Raw genomic sequence first — 10,521 nt, 5'->3', positions numbered from 1 at the left:
GGAATCACATATAGACACTCTAGCAGACGCAAAGAAACACACAAACACACTCAGACACAGACATCCAAACAGACACTCAACACTTGATTACATTGACCTGACAAGTAATGAGGTAGACTACAGTTTTGTAAAAAAAAAAAAAAAAAAAGGAGATTTAGAAAACAAAATATGGAGTTCTGATTATCTTTTTGTAAAGGAAGATGCCAACTAAATGATGACAACAGCATGCAGTGGCTGAAAGGAAGGGCCCTGAACTGCCTAAACAATAATTTAAAGGTTAAATGGTGGATTGGTGACTTCCGTAAAGGTCTCATTAGTCTCAAAGTCTGTAGAAAGATGTGAATAATCAGTAGTAAGGTCAAAATGTCCTAAAAAGGAACAGACAATAGACACACACACACAAACTCAAACTTGCACATACACCCAAGGAAACACCGACAGAGACAGCCTCAGAAAACACATAAAGACATACACACACACACACAGAGACACCCACAGAAAACACACAAAGACACACACACACAGAGAGACAACCAGATAAAACACAGAAAGACATACATACACACACTCTCACTGAGACATCCACAGAAAACACACAAAGACATACACACACACCCTCACAGAGACACCCACAGAAAACACACACCCTCACAGAGACATCCACAGAAAACACAGGCATACATAAATACACACACACACACCTTTACAGAGACATCCACAGAAAACAGATATACACACCCACCCTCACAGAGGCATCCAGAGAAAATACACGAAGGCAAACATACACACACCCTCACAGAGACACCCATAGAAAAAGCTCAAAGACATATGCACACACCCTTACAGACATCCACAGAAAATGCACAAAGACATACACACCCACCCTCACAGAGAGACCCACAGAAAAAAATACATACACACTCATAGACACAAACCAAAGCACAAAGACATAAACACAGACACCCACAGAAACACTTACAGGAGGAAACATTTATGCACCTTGCATCCCCTAAATCAACAGTGTGTGACATGCATGATACAAAAAATTGCAGAAATTAAGAGAACACTTTTTAAAGAATCATATTTGTAAATGTGTAAACAAAAATAATTTTGTGAATTCAAAATTGTACATTAATGATCTGGGTAGATGGCTAGATGAAGAAAATTACTTTTAAAAGGTTGACATATGTTTGGTTTTTTCCCAACCAAGAGCACCACTTCAAATATAGTGTACAAATGTTCCCATCTGTCAGCTGTACTTATGTATTTTGAAAATGCTGTACTCTATATGGTCTTGGTGGAACCATAAGCTGTGGTACTCTTACCATTAGATCTGGTTTAATGCAGGATTTAGGCTTGTTGGTATGTATTTCAAAATTTCAAAAGTCAGCTGTAGTGTAAACTGAACAGTGTTAAGTTAACCTGTCTCATTTCAAACACTGAGCAATCTTAGTCTGAGAGTAACATTTTATGCAGATGTAAAACTCTTAGATAAAATGCCTCCTTGCATCTGGAAAGTCCTTGCATAAAGGGACAGTAAACTGGAATGTAATGAAAATATATATAGTAATAAAAAAACTAATATCTGCCAAAAGGGCACCTACCATTTGTGTATTGAGGAGGAAACATTTCTACATGGCTTTAAATATAGAATATATTTCTACAGCATTGTCAAATAATCATAAATATACTGCTACATATTGCTAAAAAATGTGTTTAAGGACCCCTGGCCCCACCATACAACTACTACCACACTGAAGTTACAATACAAAATTGCACAAAGAAATAAAAAACATTTGCTAAGTAAGTCCTACCTCCTCTGCAAATGAAAGTGATCTGCTGTCTGACTCAGGCACACACTGTACAAACAAAGTGCCTAATCTGTCTCACACTGTGCATAGTGGTATAGTGCACACTCAAAAATCATCTCAAATACTAATACTTTACTCCTTGTAATAACATTTCCCATGCTCAATTAGCACTCTGCTGTAGTACCCACTGGTGGCTGCCAAAATAAAGAAAAATTTTTTTTTTTATTTTTTTTTAGTTCTTTTTTTTAGTTCTTGCCTCATGGGGCCCCCCTGGCCCATTGGGCCCCTGACAGGAGTCACCCCTGTCACCCCCTGATGGCGGCCCTGTCAGATACTATCTGGAATGTAGGTTCCTTTCAATCTAACTACACTTCCCGACAGACTATACCTATTCCGTAGATTAATAGCACAGAACATGTACATGTTATACTTAGTCTGTACTGTATCACTTGAACTCTATGAAATATGGAGGTGGACTAATTGGACTCCCCAATAGTGATGTCGCGAATTGTTCGCCGGAGAATAGTTCCCGGCGAACATAGCATGTTCGCGTTCACGGCGGGCGAACATATGCGATGTTCGATCCGCCCCCTATTCATCATCATTGAGTAATACTTTGACCCTGTACCTCACAGTCAGCAGGCACATTCCAGCCAATCAGCAGCAGACCCTCCCTCCCAGACCCTCCTATCTCCTGGACAGCATCCATTTTAGATTAATTCGGAAGCTGCATTGTTAGTGAGAGGAGGGACAGTGTAGCTGCTGATTGAATAGGGAAATCTATAGCTAGGCTAGTGTATTCAGTGTCCACTACAGTCCTGAAGGACTCATCTGATCTCTGCTGTAAGGACAGCACCCCAAAAAGCCCTTTTTAGGGCTAGAACATCAGCTTTTTTTTTTTTTTCCCTGTGTAATCTAATTGCAGTTGCCTGCCTGCCAGCGTGTGTGTCAGGCTCACAGCGTATACTGTGCCCACTTGCCCAGTGCCACCACTCATATCTGGTGTAACAGTAGTGTAGAGTTAAAAAAAAACAACACTTTTTTGACTGTGTTAAATAATAGCAGTCAGTTTCCTTCACACGTGTGCGTTTCAGTGCCTGCCTGCCAGGGCACAGTGTCACCCTAGTGCAACTCATATCTGGAGTAACAGTAGTGTACATACCTGATGTTTTAAAGCACGTTATTCCAAACAATTTAGGAATGTTAGGTGATTTATGCCCTTTATGGATTAAACCAGACTCTGCATCAACTATGTAATTTTCCATGGGAGTTTTGCCATGGATCCCCCTCCGGCATGCCACAGTCCAGGTGTTAGTACCCTTGAAACAACTTTTCCATCACTATTGTGGCCAGAAAGAGTCCCTGTGGGTTTTAAAATTCGCCTGTCTATTGAAGTCTATGGCAGTTCACCCGTTCGCGAACAGTTGTGGAAGTTCGCGTTCGCCATTAGCGAACACAAAATTTTAGGTTCGCGACATCACTACTCCCCAACAGTAATGTAGTCCAGATTATCTTGTTCCTCATATTACATGCAGCAGTGCCAATCGAGGTGTACATCAAGTCCTCTTGGGGCCATGGTGCCTAAATTAAAGATCCATCTCGATTCCCTTTGTAAGAGCATCTTTGCTCTGTTGCCACCACTCACTGGAGGTGGTATATGATCAATAATAATGTACTTGAGGTCAGATACTGTATTGCCTGCCTCAGCAAAATGCCTTGCTACCGGCTGATCCGATGTGCCCCTGGTAATGGCCATTCGTATGGCTGAACGATGGTTTGCCATCCTGGTCCGTAGAGCATCCACAGTTTTGCCCAAATAAAATATTCCACACACAGTGGAGAAGATACACTATAAACTTTGTGGTGCAGGTGACCCTATCTTTAATTTTGGAAGTCCTAGTGGAGTATGGATAACTAAACTTGTTGCCAGTAGTTAAACCTCTGCACATCGTGCAGCCCAAACAACGTTAACAACCAGGTTTAGTTTTCAACCAGGTTGCGTTGGTATAGCAATCTCTGGGGTCCGTTTTTATTAATTGGTCTAGAAGAGACCGTGCTCTGCGATATCCAATCCTAGGTGGCTGTACAGTTTTAAAAGGTAAGTCTCTATCCGTAGTAAGGAGAGGCCAGTTATTCCTTAATGTTTCAGAGATTCCTTTTTCACCATTGTGAAGGTGGTAGTAAAGGTTAGTCTTTCTTCCTTATTTGTAGTTCTTGTCTGTGTCAACAGTTCCAACTGTGTTTCTCCTTCTACCTCTGCCTTAATATTTCTTAGGGTTTTTTCTTGATATTCCCTTTGTTTAAATTTTTCTTCCATTATACTAAGTTGTTGGTGTTTTCTGTACTCCTCCGTATTGTTACAAATAACCCTCTTGAATTGTGAGGTTGGGAGTGCCTTCTTGAGGCTGGGTGGATGGCAACTGGAGGCATATAGAATATAATTTTTGTCAGTTGGTTTATTATACAATGTAGTTATCAGAGTATCCCCCTGTTTAATGATCCAAATGTCCAGGAAGTCTACTGAGTTGAAGTCATAATTCAATTTGAACTTGATTATCGGGTGAACCCTGTTCAGTTCTTCAAACCAACTGTGTAGATCACTTTCTGTTCCTGTCCATAATAGGAACAGGTTGTCGATGTACCTCTTAAACAGATGAATTCTGTTGTCACAGAACAGACCATTACCTTAAGATTCGAACTCAGCCATTAATCGTACGATGGGGCCCATATTCGACCCCATCGCCGTTTCTGCTATTTGTAGGTAAAACTCACATTCGAATCTGAAGTAGTTCAATTCCAGGCACACCCTCATCATCTCCAGAATTGCCTCTACCGGTGGACCAATGTACGGATATTTGGCCAGTTGTCTCCTTATTGCGGCAATACCCTCTTGGTGCGGTATCACAGTGTATAAACTGGTCACATCTAGTGTTACCAGTATCATATCTTGTTGTACTTTAGGAAGTTGTAGTAGTAATTTAATCATCGCTGCTGAATCCAACAAGAGGAATGGAACATTGTGTACAAGGGGCTGCAGAATATGGTCAATGTAAGAATCTATTGGTTGCAACAGCGAACCGATAGCAGACACTATAGGTCTCCCTGGAGGATCAATCAGACTCTTATGTACTTTGGGTAACATGTAAAGTATCTGTATTCTTGGTATGCAGAAGTAATTACTTGTAGAGAAATGTTAGGAACTGTCCGTCTTTTTTATCTGGGTACTGCTACAAAGTAATAATATTTTTGCAAAAGGTAAGAGCACTCCTAGTTCCTATAAGGCATAATTGACCTGTATTGCCTGGGTGCACTTCAAATTAAGTATATAGTCCAAGCATCAAGAAGTCACTCACAAGGTCTTATCATAATCTCTTAATTTATTGACGTTTCGAGGTTCCCCCCATTTTCAAAACAAGTGCAATATGATATACAAAACTTACCACCTTATATCCCCACATTTCACCAAGAAATGCGTTCTTGGCCGCTCCTCCCTTGTCAGCTTTCCTCAATACGATACTAGTGTCACCTTGTAGTGTCTTCAAAGCTTCTCTCTCTTTGATAGTCAGATTATGTCTATATTTCATTGGAGTCATACAATTTTGTTCAATATCTTGCCATAATAATCTTGAAAAGGTCTTGATAGACGCATTATGGCTAGTGGGGTCAAATGTGCTTTTATTTCTGAAACCCTTTTCTGTGGAGTCTCCCGATTGTATTCCAAAGTGTTTTCTCAGTCTTAGGCCTCTGGTAAATTTTTGGACATCCACATAGAGATCAAATGTGTCAGGAATGGCAGTAGGAATAAACGACAGGCCTTTATTCAGGACACTCCTTTCATCTTCTGTTAGGATGTGTCCACTTGCATACATGGATCTAACAAATTTCATTTTATTTGTAAATTGTGAATGTTTATGACTGCTCCTTACTATGCATGGAATGGCTGAACCACCCCCTATATGGATATATTAACCATCTACACTTCACTACTTCTCTCCATTGTCTTACAGCACTATGTTCTCGACTGAGCGTCCAGTTGCCATGACGACGCCGGGAGACGCACAGGTCACGTGACATCGGCAACTTCCAGGATGCGGCCGAGAATGCTGTTATTGGTGAAATGTGGGGATATAAGGTGGTAAGTTTTGTATATCATATTGCACTTGTTTTGAAAACGGGGGGAACCCTGAAACATCAATAAATTAAGAGATTATGATAAGACCCTGTGAGTGACTTCATAATGCTTGGAATATATATATATATATATATATATATATATATATATATATATATATATATATATATATATATCTCCAAATACCAACTTGTTCCCACAGATGGGCATCCGCCTGGGTGCAGACTTGAAAGCAATACAGGAAACAAATGAAGATGCACTCACAGGACTTTTAACAGCAAAGTAAAGATTACTTTATTGTGAAACATTTTCGGGGGGACCTGATCCCCGAAAACGTTCCACAAATAACACAAATAAAGTAATCTTTACTTTGCTGTTAAAAGTCCTGTGAGTGCATCTTCATTTGTGTGAGTGCATCTTCACACATATACACATATACAGGGAGTGCAGAATTATTAGGCAAATTAGTATTTTGACCACATCATCCTCTTTATGCATGTTGTCTTACTCCAAGCTGTATAGGCTCGAAAGCCTACTACCAATTAAGCATATTAGGTGATGTGCATCTCTGTAATGAGAAGGGGTGTGGTCTAATGACATCAACACCCTATATCAGGTGTGCATAATTATTAGGCAACTTCCTTTCCTTTGGCAAAATGGGTCAAAAGAAGGACTTGACAGGCTCAGAAAAGTCAAAAATAGTGAGATATCTTGCAGAGGGATGCAGCACTCTTAAAATTGCAAAGCTTCTGAAGCGTGATCATCGAACAATCAAGCGTTTCATTCAAAATAGTCAACAGGGTCACAAGAAGCGTGTGGAAAAACCAAGGCGCAAAATAACTGCCCATGAACTGAGAAAAGTCAAGCGTGCAGCTGCCAAGATGCCACTTGCCACCAGTTTGGCCATATTTCCGAGCTGCAACATCACTGGAGTGCCCAAAAGCACAAGGCTGAAAGACGACCACCACTGAACAAGACACACAAGCTGAAACGTCAAGACTGGGCCAAGAAATATCTCAAGACTGATTTTTCTAAGGTTTTATGGACTGATGAAATGAGAGTGAGTCTTGATGGGCCAGATGGATGGGCCCGTGGCTGGATTGGTAAAGGGCAGAGAGCTCCAGTCCGACTCAGAAGCCAGCAAGGTGGAGGTGGAGTACTGGTTTGGGCTGGTGTCATCAAAGATGAGCTTGTGGGGCCTTTTCGGGTTGAGGATGGAGTCAAGCTCAACTCCCAGTCCTACTGCCAGTTTCTGGAAGACACCTTCTTCAAGCAGTGGTACAGGAAGAAGTCTGCATCCTTCAAGAAAAACATGATTTTCATGCAGGACAATGCTCCATCACACGCGTCCAAGTACTCCACAGCGTGGCTGGCAAGAAAGGGTATAAAAGAAGAAAATCTAATGACATGGCCTCCTTGTTCACCTGATCTGAACCCCATTGAGAACCTGTGGTCCATCATCAAATGTGAGATTTACAAGGAGGGAAAACAGTACACCTCTCTGAACAGTGTCTGGGAGGCTGTGGTTGCTGCTGCACGCAATGTTGATGGTGAACAGATCAAAAAACTGACAGAATCCATGGATGGCAGGCTTTTGAGTGTCCTTGCAAAGAAAGGTGGCTATATTGGTCACTGATTTGTTTTTGTTTTGTTTTTGAATGTCAGAAATGTATATTTGTGAATGTTGAGATGTTATATTGGTTTCACTGGTAAAAATAAATAATTGAAATGGGTATATATTTGTTTTTTGTTAAGTTGCCTAATAATTATGCACAGTAATAGTCACCTGCACACACAGATATCCCCCTAAAATAGCTAAAACTAAAAACAAACTAAAAACTACTTCCAAAAATATTCAGCTTTGATATTAATGAGATATATATATATATATATATATGAGCCGAAAACTCAGATGCCAAGTGGTTTATTCAAACACAGGGTGTATAGCACTAACACTGGTGTGCTAGAACTGACGCGTTTCGCTCATGCTCACATGCGCTTCATCAGAGAAATATATATATATATATATATATATATATATATACATACATACATACATACATACATATACACACATACACACATACACACATACATACACACAATATATAGTTAAAAAATGTCTCAGATTCAGTGCAATGGATGCCTTGCCCTGTTTGATCGTGCAGTATTCTGGAGATTCAGAGGCTGCCCAGTGTGTAAGCAGTTCTCTCTCTTATGGAAAGAAATAGCTTATCTTAAAGATTATATAAATAACAACATGTCTGTTTGCTCCAAGTAGCTTCCCAAGGAAGTGACACCTCTACCCCAGAGACTAAGAAAAGAAAGATGGACAACTGATGGCTCGGGAAGGGTAAGAACAGTAGAACAAAAACACTCTCCTAATTTATCTTTGAAAAACTCCTATGCTGCTCTTACTACTGGGACCTGTGATGAAGACAATCTAACCAATGTGATGTTCTAATCACAAGGGGGCACTACCTCTTATTCACATAGATGTAAAAAATGGTAGATTTATACTAAAAATAAATAATATAATCACAATAATGTAAAAATCAATTATAACAAAACAAAATTAAAGTCCTTGAAGATATCCTCTATGGAAACTCTTCCCAAATACTAGTCAGAATCTACAAAGATGATTTTAATCACGCTTAAAAATTCAGAAATGCTGCAGGCTTCTCGTCTTATTCCAAAACACCAGAACTTCGACAATCTAAAATAAATCAAGAAGGCCCCTCATGCATGTATCAATACGTCACTCTTAGATAACGTTAGGCAGGAGAAACAGGGTACTCACATTTTGCTGCAGTGCTCAGTTCTGCTGATAGAAGCTCACAAGCACAACTGAGTGCTGCAGAAAGATGTGAGTACACTGCTTCTCCTGCCTAACGTTATCTAAGAGTGATGTATTGATACACACAAGGCGCCTTCTTGATTTATTTCAGATTGGTCAAACACCTGTGATGAAGAAAACACATCTGGTGTCTGAATCTGTAAACAAGAAAACCAAGGTAAGAGCTTCCAATGTACATTTCTGTAAGACATTGTTAATAGTTAACTCCATTTTCAAAAATTTACAGAGAGATGTTGATGATGAAGTAGATTTGAGAGAGGTTAGATGTCTTCCAAGTGCTACTTCTCATGGAGATTTAAATCTTATTTCAAGACTTGTTAAAGCAGCTAGAAAAGACAGGGAATTAGATGTAATTGTTCACCTATAGGTACTGGCTAGTAATGCTGTTGTTGCTGTAAAAATAGTTTTTTAAACAAGGAAATTGTTAAGATCATGTTGCTTCATTTGTGTCTTTTTCTGCTGTTTTTTCTGTATATGGACAGGAAGTAGGAAGAATGCAGCATATAACAGAATATAACTCTTCATCACAGAAGTGGAGAGAGGATATGGTTTTGTAAGCCATCAAAGCCCTCTTTGGCAAGGTTATAGTGGAGGGGACTTTAATATGCCTAATGTAGACTTGGAGGTATCAGTTGCTAAATCAACTATAATAAGGAAAAGTATATACTGGGATCATTGCAAGAGAAATCTATTGAACAACTGGTAAAAGAACCAACATGTAAAGGAGCTATGTTAGATTTAGTACTAACAAACAAATAGTGATAAAGGGGCATATCTATCAAGCTCCGAATGGAGCTTGATGGCTCGTGTTTCTGGCGAGTCTTCAGACTCACCAGAAACGCAAGTTATGGAGCAGCGGTCTGAAGACAGCTACCCCATAACCTGTCCACCTTCTCTGATGAGGCGGACAGAAATCGCCACAATTCAACAAGATTGAGTATGATCAGGTTGATTGACAACCCCCTGCTGGCGGTCAATTGGCCGCAAATCTGCAGGGGGCTGCGTTGCACCAGCAGCTCACAAGAGATGCTGGTGCAATGCTTAATATGGAAAGCGTATTGCTCTCCGCATTCAGCGAGGTCTGGAGGACCTGATCCGCATTGTTGGATCAGGTCCGCCAGACCTTTAATAAATAGGCCTCAATGTATCTGAAGTGTCTGTGAATGAGATCATAGGCTCTAGTGATCACCAGTCTGTATGGTTTGCTATTCAGGCAAAGGTATTGTGCAACCATAGTAAAACAAAAAAAAGTTTTAGATTTTACATGTGCAAATACCTTAATGATTCTATAAAAGGGATGGGACAGAACACAGGAGTGCAAGAACAGTTGGAATATTTTAAGAATGCTAATTTAGATGCAACTAAACAGTGTATTCAGCTTGTTTGCAAAAGAAAACCTATATGGTTTTCAATAAAAGTAGCACATGCAGTTGAGACAAAATAGACAGTCAATAAAAAATTAAAACACACTGGCTCAGAAGAGGATATGGAACAATAAAGAACCCAACAAAAAATGACAAAGCAGTTAATCGGAAAGGCTAAAGCTTTTGTTATATTTTTTATTGTTTTCACTTATAAGGCAAGGTAGAGTAACAGAATAGAAAAAGAAAATTCACAATACAATGTTCATCACATTTGGAACCAAATATATACCACATTGTGATTTTTCTCAGATAAAGTAGCATAACAACCTATATCTAGACATCTAGACAGAAAATGTA

The sequence above is a fragment of the Bombina bombina genome, chromosome 6 (assembly GCF_027579735.1).
Source record: "Bombina bombina isolate aBomBom1 chromosome 6, aBomBom1.pri, whole genome shotgun sequence".
Lineage (NCBI taxonomy): Eukaryota > Metazoa > Chordata > Amphibia > Anura > Bombinatoridae > Bombina > Bombina bombina.
Note: the sequence above shows the minus strand (reverse complement) of the source record.